General features: G+C 42.2%; 1 protein-coding gene across 3 annotated transcripts in view; it reads left to right on the top strand.

Annotated features, from left to right (window-relative positions):
• Nucleotides 1-16,342, top strand: part of STXBP6 (syntaxin binding protein 6) — a 254,042-nt gene that overhangs the window by 57,863 nt on the left and 179,837 nt on the right. The window lies entirely within an intron of this gene.

The following is a 16,342-nucleotide window of genomic DNA, read 5'->3' as shown; positions in this document are numbered from 1 at the left end:
AGGGTTCAGTCAGAAAATAGATATAATGCTAATATTTCAAATTGGGCACACAGGTTCTGGGAGGGCTGAGTGGGTAGTAGAAGCAGAGGTCCTAGAGATTAGTAACTTCAGGAAGCAGCTGCCATCCCTAGGGCTGGGGGAACAAAAGAGAATGAGTGTGGCTAGCCAAACCTAGAAGCTCAGAGTAGAGATTCCCATAGAACTGCCAAGGAGGTGCGTGGGCCTCTGGGGAGGGATTGCCTATGGCTGGGGCTTCAGTCATCAAGAGGGGTTTGTGGCTTGTACACAGTGTACTAAAAGCATGGAGAACTAGCGCCACCTGCTACTGCAGAGTCTGAAAAGAGCTGGAAAACAGGAAGAAAAGTTCTCCCCACCTCTGCCTTCCAGTCCCATGACAGTAGTTCTCATTGGCAGAATTTAACATGAAGCCAGTTGCAGGGGATTCTAGGATATGTGGTTTGCAGACTTCTAGCTCCAGCATCACAACAGAATACAAAAGGGTGGGCTTGGGCTGAGAGGCAGCTGATAAGTAATCTACCCCAGGCATTTTAGGAAAGGAACTCTAGCTTCACTGTAGGAAGTGGATTGGGGGCAGTCCTGGGTACTGGTTGATCAGTTCAGAGGTTGCTACCCAGACAGGAGGTGATAGCACTCTGACTTAGGGCAAGGACAAGAGAGAAAGGGAAGTGAGTAGATGTGGAGAGATTTAGAGCATAGAATTCAACAGAATTCGGTGAGGGATGAGGAACAAGGAGGGGAGGGGTTCAGGAAAGAAGCTTGCATCTCACGTAGGCAGATGGATGGTGGTGCCGTTTACCGAGATAGGAATATAGGACTGAAACTGTTTAGGGGAAGATGATCCATTCAGTTTGGGGCTTGTTGAGTTTGAGGTGCCTGTGGCTCATCCAGGTGGAAATTGACTGCAGATATCTGGTCAGAAGATGTAGATGTGGTATGTTTGCAACCTATAGGTGGTTGGAATTTAGGAATGAATGAGGTTACCAAGCGAGACCATGAAACGTGGAAAAAAGAGTGCATTGGGCTAAACCTGGAGGAATAACATTTTAGGAAAGAGCAGAAATAGTGGAGCAAAGTTTGTGCAAGAGACCGAAAGAATGGTCAGAGAGATTGGATGAAAACCAGAGTGCGTTGCAATTCCCGAATAATGTGCCAGGCACAGTGATAAAGCCATGCACCCATGGTACCAAAGGGAAACGCCCACCACAGGCTGGAGAGCAGCTGTGGGAGGAAGAACTGTATTGGGAGGAGGCCACCAGGTGCCTCGGGTGCCACACTGCCACTTTGGAGCTAGGGGTGGATGTAGAGGATACGGGGTGGGGGCGGTCTAACCAGCTCTGTAGCCAGAAGTCCTGTGTGAGCAGTAGGGCCCTCGAGGCTGTACAGTCATGGAGAAAAGGCGGTTCTGAGAGATGTACTTGTCTGTTACCAAAGTTTGTCTTCTAGGCATTCTTTTTCTTTCTTTTTTTTTTTTAGATGACATCTTTTGTGTAGTTTGATTTTATGGGAATCGTAACCTTGAATTGGTTGATTTTTCCCCTTACATAAAGTACAGAAGTCATCTTGCATTAATATGTCTTTTGACTGGATTTGTTTTGCCTTTAGGGGCGATAAAAGCTCAGTGAGCTGGGCATCTAACACAGGCAAGGAAAGTTGTCTGTTTAACTCTGAACTTGCCTTCATTTTACTATTCGAGCCCCTCAGAAACAACAAATTACACCTTCACACTGATTTAACTGTGCTCTCCAAATGACCTGTGTGAACTGGTTTGGACAGGTGTTAGACCTAACATATGAATAAAGAAGGTGGGACAATTATGTGCAGATTTGAAGTCATTCACCAGTGTTCATTGCTTTCAGTAAGTTGTTGTTGTTGTTGTTGTTGTTGTTGTTGTTGTTGTTGTTAACAGGTAACTGCAACCCTTTTCACTTAAGGAAAATAGGAGTGTTTCATAACCTTGTGTATGAGCTGTGTATGCCCAGTGAACCCAGGCAGCTCTGGGCGCTTCCTTTCCTCTCTCCCCCTACGTCTGACCACCCTTGCCTCAATCTATAGATCAGTTTTCTCTGCAACTTTTGCTTCTATGTGATCTGTCATCTCCTCTCTGCCTCTCTCTACATCACGACTGACACAGCAGCTCCCACTGCTGTTTGGGGATTGGCTTGGTTTACTTTCACAGTCTGACCCGGCTTATCTTTTCAAGGCAGCCATATTGTACCAGATTGACTCTCCCTGGGTCGCAGGCCCTTCCCTATTGTACTCAGCTTGCACTGGGGATGTATACCCATGTGGTTCATAAAAGCAGGAGATCGGGTAGCTCCCCTCTGAAGCATAAAGTGAGAAGCAAAGAATCCTGGGTTGTGACTTATTCAGTACACTCCTTCCACTCCTGGCCCATAACTTGTTTCCTACACACAGTGCCAAAGATTTTCTCTTATAATGTAATCCACTCATAGGCAGAATTACGCATTCACTTACCCTTTCCCCAACAGAAAGCATCCCAAAGTCACAGCTGCTACACTGAACAGTCAAGGGGCCACTTAGAAAGCATCATCCAACCTGAATCCACAATTCTCAGTGATGTGATGTCCATTTCAATTAAAGTCCTCTCACAATTAGTCTAGCCGTGGACTGGCACCCGGAGAGCAAATATTACATGCAACACTGACATACCCTGTGTTCAGTGGTGGACATTCTTACTGTCTTAAAACAGGGGAGAAGAAATTTCCACCTCTTAACCTAGCTATGAGAAAGACACATCATGCATTGGTCACTGGCTCAGCCTACACTCTGTCTAGTAAAATAGAGCCCACATCTGGTGATGGGTGGCCTCCTTGCTGGCATTCTAGACCAGAGGCTTGGAAATAAGGTTTATTGGAGGATCCCTGACTCCTAAACCTTTGGCTTGTTGCCTCACTTCTTTTACCACGAAATGAGTTCCCTGATCTGCAGACAACTACTCTAGAGTTCTCTGTAGCGTGTAGCTGCTGTTTTCTAACTGTGCCTTTCCTTGTTAAAATCTGGTTAGAGAGGGGTTTGATTAGTTGTTTGTTTTTTTTTTAATGAATTCTTCAGTATTTGATGATGTGACATTGAATAGAAATATCAGCCCAGTTATGCATCTCAAACCAGAATCTTTTTGAATTTTTTCCCTTCAACCCTTGTTAAGAATTTAGAGCACTCTAATTTTGTAATAGAGTAGGTATCTATGGGGCTTGGATTCTGTAATCAAGCTTGTTTATTTCTGAGCTTTCTTTCTTGGCTAATTTCCATGTGGTTTCTAAGTTAATTGCATAGGGAAAAAAAAACCCCAAAATTTAGTTTTCTGCACTGTATTGACATGACTTTTGCATTTGCATTTAATCATTTGCACTTTTTCTATCTCAGGAAGTACAGTGAGCTGTCTTCATATTTATATACCGTAGAGAACTATAAGATAAATTAGGAGTAGAATTAGAATAGAGGAAATCAGCATAGTCATTTGGTAAATAAGCATCAAGGAGTGCTGCAGCCATCAACTGACACCAGATAACATCAAACTAAATAAGGCATTGGAGTGTGTGTGTGTGTGTGTGTGTGTGTGTGTGTGTGTATGTGTGTGTGTGTTTAAACATATTTTATTTAGTCTTAATTTAGCTAGTAGAAGTTCCTGATTCCCAGCCCTGCACTCTTTCCCTTCTGTACGTCCCAGCTTTTGCTAGATGGGTGTTGAGCTCACCATTGAGAAACCATTCCATTAACCATCACATTGATACAACTATCCAGAAGCATAGGGACATATCTGTGTTTCAGGAAAACTCACACATGACCCACATACAGAGTTAACGGACTAATTAAGTAATGATTTCTAGTTAGGTATTTCCATATAGCGAGTAAAAGAGATGGTGATGGTCCTGGGAATGATCCTCTGGCATCATGCAATTATGGCTCCCCCAGTATTTTTGATATGAATACAGAAATCTAAGAAATCTGCATGTGCTATGAGCGATTAGATGTAAAAGTTCTTGGAAAAAAACAAAATGCAGATCTTATGTTTAGGCTCTCCATATGAACCAGAAGAGAGCGGTGGTTACCAAGAGCACCCTTGCAGGGTCAGAACCCCTTCCAGCATAGCCTCCTAACCATGCCCACCCTGCTGTACCTCCATGTGCAGTGGTTACCTTGAGTTCTAGCACAGACTTGGAACATAGTAGATACTCAATGAAATGTCTTGTTGAAAGGCTGAAAAATGAATAGGTAATATCTCAGCCTTCAAATTTCAGGAGAACACTGATTCTTGAAGGTTCTGTGTAGAGATTAAACAAGATGCTAAGGAAAGGAAACTACTAGGCTAGTGTTTTAAGAATACCAAAAGAGTAGATGAATATGCCTCTTTGAATGATGTGACATAGATTAGAAGTATCCAGTCAGTGGATGCATTTCAAACCAGAATCTTCTTGGATTTTTTCCTTTCAACCTTTTTAAGAATTTAGAGCACTCTAGGGGCACCTGGGTGGCTTAGTCGGTTAAGCGCCCAACTTCAGCTCACGTCATGATCTCGCAGTTTGTGAGTTCGAGCCCCACGTCGGGCTCTGACAGCTCAGAGCCTGGAACCTGCTTCAGATCCTGTGTCTCCCTCGCTCTCTGCATCTCCCCCGCTTGCACTCTCATGCAAACTCTCTCCCTCTCAAAAACAAATAAATGTTAAAAAATAAATAAAAGAATTTAGAGCACTCTAATTTTGTAATAGAGTATATCTACTCTTGTTCCACCTTCTTAGGGTGAGTTCTTAGCAGTACAATTGCTCTTGTGCCTATTTTCAGAGCCTTTGATAAGTTTAACTGAAGTGTCCTCCAGAAGGCTATACCAGTTGGCTGTATGCAAGACTGATGGAATCCCCACCCTCTACATTTCACCTTATTACAATCGTACTTATGTCTCCAGTGCCTGCTTGGTGACACTTGGTGAGGGTAGGGGTGTGTGTGTGTATGAGAATATAAAGAGTTTCTAAAACTTCCAGGATGACTGTGTGACAAGAATATTTGGCTTGTTTTGTTCTATTTTGATCCACTTGGTTTAATTCTTTAAAATTCGTGTGATGATTTCTTGATCTCTGCTTCATTCTCCCATAGGGCAGTACCTTTTTTTTTTTTTTTTAAACTGTGCTCTTCCTTTCTTACACAGTTTTTACAACTTTCCCAGTCATGCTAATTAGTATCCATACCAGATTCTTTGGAGTCAATAACCAGAGAGGAATAAATTAGAGAACAGGCCAGAGTCAACAAAAAGCAAGGGCATTTTGGATGATGGTCAGTTGACATTATTAAGTCTCAGTTTAGACAAAAAAATAAAGGGGCGCCTGGGTGGCTCAGTCGGTTAAGCGTCCGACTTCAGCTCAGGTCACAATCTCACGGTCCGTGAGTTCGAGCCCTGCGTCGGGCTCTGGGCTGATGGCTCAGAGCCTGGAGCCTGCTTCGGATTCTGTGTCTCCCTCTCTCTCTGCCCCTCCCCCGTTCATGCTCTGTCTCTCTCTGTCTCAAAAGTAAATAAACGTTAAAAAAAAATTAGGGAGTGGTGGGGACTGATGACTTTGGGGACGCATTATAGAGACGGTGATTGTTGGGGGCAGGTGCAGGCCTGGTGCTGCCAGATCCTCCCAATTTTCAAGAGATACTGGAAATTTGTTTCACATAAAATATATATGCTTTTAAATGTGCATGGGCCAAGAAAACTTACTGTTACAAACTACTCACTTATGTGCTCAGGTCTATCCATGCCTACTTCCGTTAACAGGTGGGGGGATGAACGCTTTGAAAGAAAGCAGTGTTTCTTTCGTCTCCTGCTCCTTCCCCTCCCCCCATCCCCACCGTGGACAGTTGAGTTTATATTTGTCTCAGACACCTTTTTCCTGCGGCAGCTTCTCTGGGGGCATTTCATTTTCCCCATACTTGTACCCAGAGTTTCCACTTGCTGTTCTGAAAATGTGTAAGGACTGCACAGAAATGTGTCCCTGAGGTGTCCTTAGGTGAGGGTGTGTCTTTTGGCTGAGGCAGTCCAGGGCGTGCCCCTGGTGAAGATCAGAGGTGGAACCTGAGGCGTATGTTCTAGGTCATCCACTCAGAGCCAGCCACTTCTGTGGCTTTCCATGGAAGTTGGATCTCCCTGTGTAATCCGTGCAGGCAGACCTAATTACATTCTTTAATTACATTTCAAGGGTAAGCTTAACAGAGTTAAGTATCTCCTCATCACCAGCCTCTGAAGGATTAAAATACCTGCCTCTTCTGCTGCTGTGGAGCCGAAGTTTTCCATTCCTCATTTAGTCTGGCGGTTGTCTCTTTTCCTTGTCTTTCTTCTTGACCAGACCTTTTTTTCCCTTGAATATTTTTAATTCACCTGTAATCTCCATCTCTTGTGCAGAGCTCAGGTCATAGTAACTACTCAGCAAATGTGTGTTGAGTGGAGAAGGACAGGGACTGTCCCTAGGTGAAATTTCTTTGTCACCTCTGATGGTACAGAACAATATGTGCCAGAACAGAAATAATCACCAAAGCCAAACAAACATCCTCTTAGAAGGCTTGGAGAGCGTCAGCTCCACGGTATTTGATTTCCTTGTCTGATGGTTAGTGGTGAATGATAGTGACTACAATTCTTGATCCCTTTGCCTAATTGCTGAACCCACAGGACCTGTCTAAATTGATTTCTTTTCAGCTACTGCATTGACTCGTTTACTTGTTGATTGTTTTTGCACACTAGAATGAAAGCTGCATGAGGGGAAGGATTGCGTAGGTCGCATTCCCCTCTTTGTCTGGGACAGTGCTGAATATTGAGTGAGAGAGCCTGTGTCTTATCCTGGCTCTGTTCTTTGTGTCTTCTTTTCTTTTCTTTTCTTTTCTTTTCTTTTCTTTTCTTTTCTTTTCTTTTCTCTTTTCTTTTTTCTTTTCTCTGTCTTTTTCTTTTCTTGCTCTTGTTGCCTTTTTTTTTTTTTTTTTTTTTATGTCTATACAATTCCTCATCTTCCTTGGGTCACAACAGTCCATCCACGTTGGGACAGGCATAAATTGGCTCTGTCATTATTTTACTGCTGAAGCTGGCAGGCAGTTTCATATGGTAAGAGGGACCCAGTGGAAACAGGACAAGATTACAGGAGGCAACATCCTCTCTTTCCTGGCCAAGTCCAGCAGAGTCAGCAAGGTAGGTAGTTCCCTTCTCTGAGCCTTGTTCCCTTTACCCATCAAGGAGAGGCAATACCTCCGTATCTCCCTCACAGGGTGGGAAGATGCCATTTGAGGAAAGCTTTGTAAAATGCGCTGTGATGTGCACATGCTTTTGCGGATGTAGTAGGACATGCTTGCTTCCATGTTTGTCTGCCTTTCAAGGACCAGGACAACTCAGGTGGGAGGAGGCTGACCCAAAGAGCTGATTTCCTAACCCCCTCCTCCAACACCACAGTCTTGTGAAGTGACTGATACTGTCCCATTTTATTTTATTGCATTTTATGGTATTTTATTTTATTTTTTAAGTAGGCTCCACACCCAAAGTGGGTCTCAAACGCACGACCCTGAAATTAAGAGTCCCGTGTTCTACAGACTGAGCCAGCCAGCTGCTCTGATGATATCCCGTTTTAAAAATGAAGGTATGATTCTTAGAGATACAGAATTTAATTTAGGATTATTCAAAAAGTAAAGGCAAAGGCAGAGCTCAGACGTAGATCATCCGATGACAAATCTAGCCTTCTTTTCACCATCCAGCATCTGGAAGATTAGAGCATGGGAGAAGTGGCCATTGTGCCTTGGCCCCAGATTCTGGATCACATGTGTTTTGAACATCTCTGTAATTTGTTGTCCTGTAACACCATAAACTCATGCTAGTGTTAACCTGAGTTAGTATTAGAGTAGTATTCAACTGATAGATTTTTCTTCCCTATCAAATGTCACACAGCTAGTTAGGTCAGAAGTTAGTTATTTTTTGGAACATGCTGATTAAAAAAAGGGTTGACACTGAATGACAGAAGAGCTGATTGACTGGGGCAGAGCCTGCATTTACATATGGACCTTGAGCCTGACCTGGATTTACAGGCTATCCTGTGGCATCCCAATATATAGAGCAGGATGCCTGCCTACCTACCCATTCCTCTCAAGTGAGCTTGAACCATGATTGGGTGCTGGAGCCTAACCAAGGCATTCTATTTTCTTGCTCCTAGGGAGTCTCAAGTGAACCTGTAAAGACTCTTCAGTTACCCAGTAGGACCTTGTGCAGCTGCATGTGGGAATCAGGATAATTCTGGCATTTCTGAGAGCATTTTAATAGAGCACTGATTACAGATTGCAGGCACCTGGTTCTGTTTTTGTACTGAGGCTGAAGGGTGCAGTTCGAAAGACCAGAACTGGGCTTGACAGATTCCTATTTTCCTATCCTGTTGGTTCCCAGGGTCTGGGAACCCTTACAACAGTTGAACCAGGCTCTTGGCATGGTTAGCCTGCACTTTCAGGAGACCACCAGTACCAGAGCATTAATTCCCAGGCGGATGATGGTCATGTGACTTTGCCCAAGGCGTGTTCTCCTTCCAAGGGCTCAGAGCACTGAGACTGTAGGAGGAGCTCCTGTTAGTTGGGGTCAACACAGAGCCCTCCCTGTAGCTTGGGACTTGGCCAAAACTATTCTGTGCTTCTTGGACTGTCTCAGGCTGTTCCACTTGGGCAGGCCATCATTGCTTTTGGCCTTGACAGCCAAATGAGAAAGCACAAACTGTGAAAAGTCAAGAGAATAAAAAGGTGATAGCCAAAAGTTGAGGTTTTGAAATCAATGGGCTAGAAGTATTCTAGTCCAATACTTAATTTCATGCCAATTCATAAGAAAAAGAATGAATGTGAGAAGAGTCCTCCCTGCGATAAATGAGGTTTTTCTCTCTCTTTTCACCTCCCTTCTGGCATACCATGTGCTCACACCTTCCACAAACTTGGGACGGCTCTAGTAACTCGACCTGAAAGAGCATTGCAGCCAAGCGGAGAGCAGTGGCTAGCCCTAGTCATGGCCTTGCTACTCTACTTACATGATTTGGGAACTTCCCTCCGGATTTCAGCTTTCTTACGATTTAAGAGAGAGAATTGTTGTGCTAGACAGCAGGAAGGTCATTTCCAGCTATGGAAATTTTTTAAGCCTAAGAATGCCAGCATACTAACTTATCCATGCCTTTCAGCTGACGTATAAGCTGCTGGTGGGTAGAACCCCCCAGAAAGGTGTCAAGGAATGGTTGTCAGTTGGCTCATCTGGAAGGTCTTGTGGAGATCCTTCTCATTAAGTCAATTGAATGGAATTCCCCTGGTTGGCCTTTTACTGTTGTGAAGCCCATGGCATTGCCACCAGGGAAGCAAATAGGGTTTCTTGAAGCAGTAGCAACAAAAGACAGAAGGCACAGAGAGAGTCTGAGGGAGGAGGCAACAAGGAGGGTCCACGTTGTGTTTCTGAAATGCCAGAGGCGGATAATACAGCAAAAGGAAGTGGAAAGAGAAGTTTCCCTTGAGAACCAGCAGAAACCTTTGATATGTGTGCCTTTCATATTTAAACCTTTTCCCGTTTGGATAATAGCCTACAAGGTTCATAAAACTGCCTTGTGGCAGCCATCCAAGACCCTCCCAGGAGAGGGCTCCTGTTGTAAACCGCTGGTCTCCGAAGGAGGGTCCTGAGCAGCCGTGATGAGACTTTGGGTGGGCATTGTCCTGTTTACGGAGACAGACCTATTATAGACTCTCTGCTGCTGTGTTACCAACTCCCCACTTTTTATCTGTGGAATCAAAACAAGCTCTATTCTGACTAGACTACGTGATCCTCTTTGCCAACTACACAGCATGACATGCATAACCGAGATGAACAGATATCCAGAAAGAATGACTTCAAACTACAGCCTGATGCATTATCTTTGTAGCTGCTGGGCAGAGATGATAACAGTATTTTGTCCCACCAGAAAGCAAGGCTGATCAGACGGAAAACTGTGAAGGAGATGAATTGGTCTTGACTTACCTAGAATGCATTTCTGTCTACCTCACCTATCCTGACCTTACTCATTTCTTCAGTGAGATAGTGAGGAAGAGCAGACCACTGGAATCACGCTTCCTAGGTTCAAATCCCTGCTCTGCCCTTTTAAAGCTGTATGAATTAGAGCCACTTATGTAACTACTCTGAGCCTTAGTTTTCCTCTTTTGTGAAATGGAATCTTGCCCTCCGCCCCCACTACAAACGCATTAATGAGGATTTGCAAATACCAAAGTCCCACATCTAAATGTATACATCTCGAGTCAGAATTTGAGATAGCTGATGGGGAAAGCTTTTGGAGGCGCAGTGGGAATGCCTCTGGCACCAAGCAGATCGTACCACACAGGTGCACAATCATGAAGTTGACCATCAGGGAGACGGGTTAAAGTTAAAATCACATTCCTTGGCCAGATCCTTGTGAGACAGAAGAGTTTAATGACCTTGTTGAAAATCTTATCTGAGACATCAAAGGACAAAGTGCCTTACCTTTTGAATTGACATGATAAATATGTATAAAATGGGTACAGGACATGCCACATTTCTCCCGTGTCCCCCGTTACTGTGAAGGACTTCACGTCAGGGTGTAACTCTGATAAAATACCAATTACAGAAATTGTTGACATTCTCTCAAGAAATTATAAAGTGATGATATTCTTCAAATCAGAGATTCAAGTAGAATTTTAGAATTGATGTTAGATTTAGAGATTATTTTGAGAGGCTTTCCTCTGATTTTTAGAAAATACGTAAACTTGTTTCAGCTATATTTTAGGTTTTTATAGGTTTCATACACGTACAAAAGCCTTTTGAAAAGGCTTATTATCTTTTTGGGGTCATATTCCACATCTGTTCTAAAATAGAAGTAGCTGAGAGGTGCCTGGGTGGCTCAGTTGGTTAAGCGCCTGATTGGGCTCAGGTCATGATCTTGCAGTTTGTGGGTTCGAGCCCCGCATCGGGCTCCATGCTGATAGCTTGGAGCCTGGAGTCTGCTTCGGATTCTATGTCTCCCTCTCTGTCTCTCCTCTGCTCGTGCTCTCTCTCAAAATAAATAAGTAAACGTTAAAAAAATAATAATAAATAATAAAATAAAATAGAAATAGCTGAACCAAGAGAATTTATAACTTACCTAAGATTTAAGTCAACAAATACCTGATTTTAATAAAAGTTTCATCCTATGCTTGCTGGAGAACTTACTCATTGGTTTCTTTGTTTTTAATGGTTGATATGTTTGGTCTTTTTTTTCTTAATCCATAACTTCTGTATAAACTTCTGTGAATCACACCCCTCCTTTAAGAGGAGAAACTACTACCTAAGTCATTGTTAAATGACAGAATTTCAGCTGAGTGAATTGAAAGATCCAATTGGCTTTTTTCAATGATTATGAGCTGGGCAGCAGTCTCATCTAACAATAGGAAGTAGCTTCACCGAACTAAGAGAAAAGGCTTTTAAGGGCAGATAAAGGGCTATGAGAGAAAATTATTAGCAAATAATGAAGTGTTGTTTCAGGCAGATTGTCCTCCTAATGGTATTGGAAGGATCCTATGGAGTGCTGACCAGGCAATTCCAGGTTGACCAGTTAACGTTAAGCTTCTGGGGGGTTGAGACAGCAGTTAGGTTAGGTATTAAGTCTTGGTTTGCTGAAGTGGGGGGATAGCACAAGCAACTCTGGCACCTGCTGTCTCCTTTTCAGCATCTTCCACTTTGTTTCACGTATGGGTTTAGTGTTTGCCTCACTTTTCTATCATCAGTGCAAGTAAAAGAAACATACTAATTTAGCAAGCAGTGCAGAACATAGCACATAATTAAACTGTTTATTTTCACATTGTCTATCCTCATGTGGCTTTGTCCCTATTCGGTTGGAATAGATTTGTCAATTGCCAGTGTTGTCTGCTATAAACAATGCTCCCCAGGCCAATATATTGTTTTCTTGGTTTGCCAACTAGCTGTTGGACACCACAGTGACACGAATGCTCAGAGATTGAGACATGCCAACAATTTAAGCTCCTTTCAGTTCTCTTTCTCTCACAACCCTTTGTTCTTTCCTTGATAGGATTAAATTCATTTTTAAGGCCTGCTCACATTTTGGGTTGATAATCCTGTCATAATCCAATGAGTACACCCCAGCCTGCCCTTCCTAGTGGTTTATTTCTGCCCATTACTGTGGAGTCGGTACATGGGCACTGAAGAACCAACTTAACTAGTCGTTGGAATTTAAACTTGTGAATGTGGCTTATTTCTGGCAGCTTTTTTGTTGGTGGTGGTGGTGGTAGTGATAGGTTTTTTTGGCTTTGTTGTATTATTTGTTAAAGTTTTGGGATATAATGATTGACAATAAGGTTAACAAGTCCACCCACAATATAAATAAACTTGTGTAAACACAGGTCTTGGGGTCTGGGTGTAGAACAGGGTTTGTTCTTTGGATATTAAACCAACAAGAATAATGTGCTTACTGAACATATAAACACGGAAAGAGGAGATGAAAATAGTCTAGATTTATAACTGCAGTAGACGTGAGTCACTGGCTTTGGAGGATCCTGTGAACATGATGTCTCCTACACAGGGAGGGGTAGTATATACAGGAAAAGAAAGCCAACCAAGTCTCATAGTATTTGGTAGCCTGATGGTGGGGAAAAACTCCTTCTTCCCTTTCCTTAAAGAGTTAAACTATATTTTAGGGTTTGTTTGTTTGTTTGTTTGTTTGTTTGTTTTTTTAGAGTTTCATATACTTAAAAAGTGTAAGTAAGCCATGACCAGGGGGGACTGTGTATGGTTGTGCTGTTTTTGCACTGTTCCAAAGGTGTGTGTGTAAGGGAGCAAGTGCAAGCTGACGTGTGGCTCGTGTTGCATTCACTAGGCCACGGACACTGGCATGGAGCTGCGTTTGCTCGGAGGAGAAGGGGCCATTTTCTTCTCACAGAACTGGCTTCTGGGCCTTGTCATTGTTAATAGCATTTGTTCCTTTTTCTCACAGCTTTTTGAAAGTGGGAATTTATCGAGTTTCACCTTTGGGATTCCCAGCACCATGTCTGGACTGGAGCTGAAAAGAGGCAGACCAATAATTAGATCTCAATAAAATATATTTTGATATGTCTTCCAGTTTGAGGAGAAACAGTGCACCTCAAAAACAAAATGTTTAGAGGAACGCTGTAGTCAGGTCATAGCAGAATAAGAATACTGCCCTGCAGAATTGATTTCTGACCAATTTTCTGGCTTCAAAATCCAGAGATATTTATGTTAACATTTAGGCAAACTTTTTTTAATACATTTTTTTATACATATAAGTACACACATATAATTCATGAGCTCATTTTCTGTTTTGTTCACTTCCTTGTTTTCACTCTATTGTGTTATCATTTTCCACATCAGTACCTGTAACTCTGTGCCATTAATCTTAAAGACTATGTGATATTCTCTTGGATGATGCGCTATACTGTATTTAACCAATGAAGATTGGCTATTGATAGATATTGAGATTGTTTCTAATGTTTGTCTCTTAAAAATGAATCTGAAGTAAGCATGCATTTATAATACATACAGGCACACAAGCTCACATCATTTTCTTCCATTGTGGTAGAATTTCTGGTTCAAGGAGTTCTAACTCAAATATTAATTTCTGTGAGTGAAATTATAATTTCTTCTTAATCCCTGGACCAATCAAGGTGGATTAAAGATGGCATGGTTTACCATTCATAAAAACACATACCTAGGGGCGCCTGGGTGGCGCAGTTGGTTAGGCGTCCGACTTCAGCCAGGTCACGATCTCACGGTCCGTGAGTTCGAGCCCCACGTCAGGCTCTGGGCTGATGGCTCAGAGCCTGGAGCCTGTTTCCGATTCTGTGTCTTCCTCTCTCTCTGCCCCTCCCCCGTTCATGCTCTGTCTCTCTCTGTCCCAAAAATAAATAAACGTTGAAAAAAAAAATTTTTTTTTTAAATAAAAAAAATAAAAACACATACCTAAAAAGCCTGATTTATAATCTTAAAGCAAACTTTGGGAGATACATTTAGTGGCTATCTTGATTCCACACTTGGAATTGAGCATGGAAGTGTTTTTTGTAAATCATGCAGTGCTATGCAAACCTCAGTGACTCATTACTAGGGCTCTACAGAGTATCTGCCTTATACTATAAAAAAATGTTTATAGAGTCTTATTTTATAAATATTTCATTAAATGCAGAGGGAAAACCCCAAAGACAGTGGTACTGACCTGGTTGTATAGCAGAATAAACGAGGAGATTATCAAGAAAACAAGTCCAGGTCCTTGCCCTTTAGATCGCCTCTGTGAACAGGTCCTAGGTACCTCATTCGATGCTGATGTACAGTCCTTGTTTGGAATTTGTCCTTTATGGTATTTCTATGTCTGTCTACAAGTATTTTTCAAATGGAAAGAGAATATTTTTAGCTTTTATTCATATAATTTTTATTTTCCTGTTTAGAAGTTTCTGGTCCCTCAAGGATACTTTTTAGAGGGTTTCTTTTGTTTGTTGTTTTGTTTTTTGTTTTTGTTTTTTTGTCTGGTTGATTGGTCGATTGTTTTGGGATATGACTTATTGATTTAGTTCTGATCTTTGCAAGCCCTGTGAAGTCTTAAATACGAGTTCTTGGTCCGCCATTCCCACCTGGTTTCACAACACGCAGCCCATTCCACAGCCCTTGTGTCTGCCATGAAGAACAATGGACTTAACAGTGATTTCAGTTTCCCACTTTGAATGTTACCACCAGATTAAAAGTACCTGTCTATTCTAGTAGTATATCAGACTCCCTCTTTAGATCCCACTAATGCAAATTTTTAGTTTAAAGTAGTAATTGAACTACATGGAAAAATTGGCTGGTGCACTGAGATTTTTATCTGATTTATTTAAATTTTCTTGGGGCGCCTGGGTGGCGCAGTCGGTTAAGCATCCGACTTCAGCCAGGTCACGATCTCGCGGTCTGGGAGTTCGAGCCCCGCGTCGGGCTCTGGGCTGATGGCTCGGAGCCTGGAGCCTGTTTCCGATTCTGTGTCTCCCGCTCTCTCTGCCCCTCGCCCGTTCATGCTCTGTCTCTCTCTGTCCCAAAAATAAATAAACGTTGAAAAAAAAAATTTAAAAAAAAATTTTTTCTACATGCATGCCATAAAGTGACTGAAATTTTCATCTTGAGAACTATCTTATCAAAGAGTGAAGTCTACGTAGAAATTTTATATATTTGGTATCAGTAACTCTTACTTGAGTAAACTTTTATAAAGGTAATTTGACCTCCAGTTATCTCATTGTGCTTAATATGTGAAACCATTAAAAAATAGACTTTTCACCATGTAACACATTGCGTGTTTTCTAACTACCAGGTGAAGTTCTTGGATTTTGGAGCAAAAGGAACATTTTTACATTATTTTTAGGTTTAGTGATTGCTCGATAACCTCTGATGTGTAACATTTAGTGTTTATATACTGTGGAGTTGACAGGAAGCAATTTAACATTTCTCTACTTTGGTTTCAATATTTATAATGTTGACCCATTTCTTGTCAAGGTAATTGTGTTTTCCTGCCAAGACCTGAGGCTTGGAGAAGAAGCAAATACAGTTAAGCTGGAGTTTTATTTATCCTTTAGAATATTACATTGGGCAGCATCGACAGACAATTGTGAACCAGATGGGATTGGTACTGGGGCCCTTTTAGGAGGCATCAGAATCATTCATGCTAGAGATGATGAGAATCCTAACAAGGCAGAAGATGCAAGAATGAGAGGGATTCTGATGGAATCCAGTAAGGTTACATCAAATCCACAGGACTTACGGGGTAGAGGGTGGGGTTTGGAGGGGTGAAGGAGGACGCAGAGTCTAGGTTAACTCTCGGTGGAAGTGCTCAGATGGCAGCTAGATAAATGGACTTAAAGCCAGGAAGGTGGTGGAAGCTGGATGCGTGATTAGTGTCCGCAAATTAAAGTTGCATTTGTAGAATTTCAAACACAAAGTGGTAATGATAGAAGTCCTTAGAGAGTAACCTTATTTCTCTTATTTCTAGGTTATTGGAGGTCACCTCACCAGAGTTCACATGCACTAGTAAAGACCAGCCGATTCTCCCCAAAACTCTTCCAGGGTGACATCACTTTCACTCTTTACTTGGAGAATTTTGAAACTTGATATCAGCTTGTTATGAGTGCATCTGCCTCAGGGTCAGGTTATATTAACTGGTTAAAGACAGTGGTGTCTAAAACCAGGGATTCTGGTTATTCACTGCCGATGGGAATATACTACCGTAGAGTCCAGAATACTTGTATTGGCACAGCTAGTGCCAAAATATGATCAGAAGATTGCATGCTAAACATGAGGCCTAGGGCAGTAT

This window comes from Herpailurus yagouaroundi, unplaced genomic scaffold, assembly GCF_014898765.1.
Source record: "Herpailurus yagouaroundi ecotype Mexico unplaced genomic scaffold, PumYag 141, whole genome shotgun sequence".
Taxonomy (NCBI): domain Eukaryota; kingdom Metazoa; phylum Chordata; class Mammalia; order Carnivora; family Felidae; genus Herpailurus; species Herpailurus yagouaroundi.
Note: the sequence above shows the minus strand (reverse complement) of the source record. Positions and strands in the feature narration are given on the sequence as shown.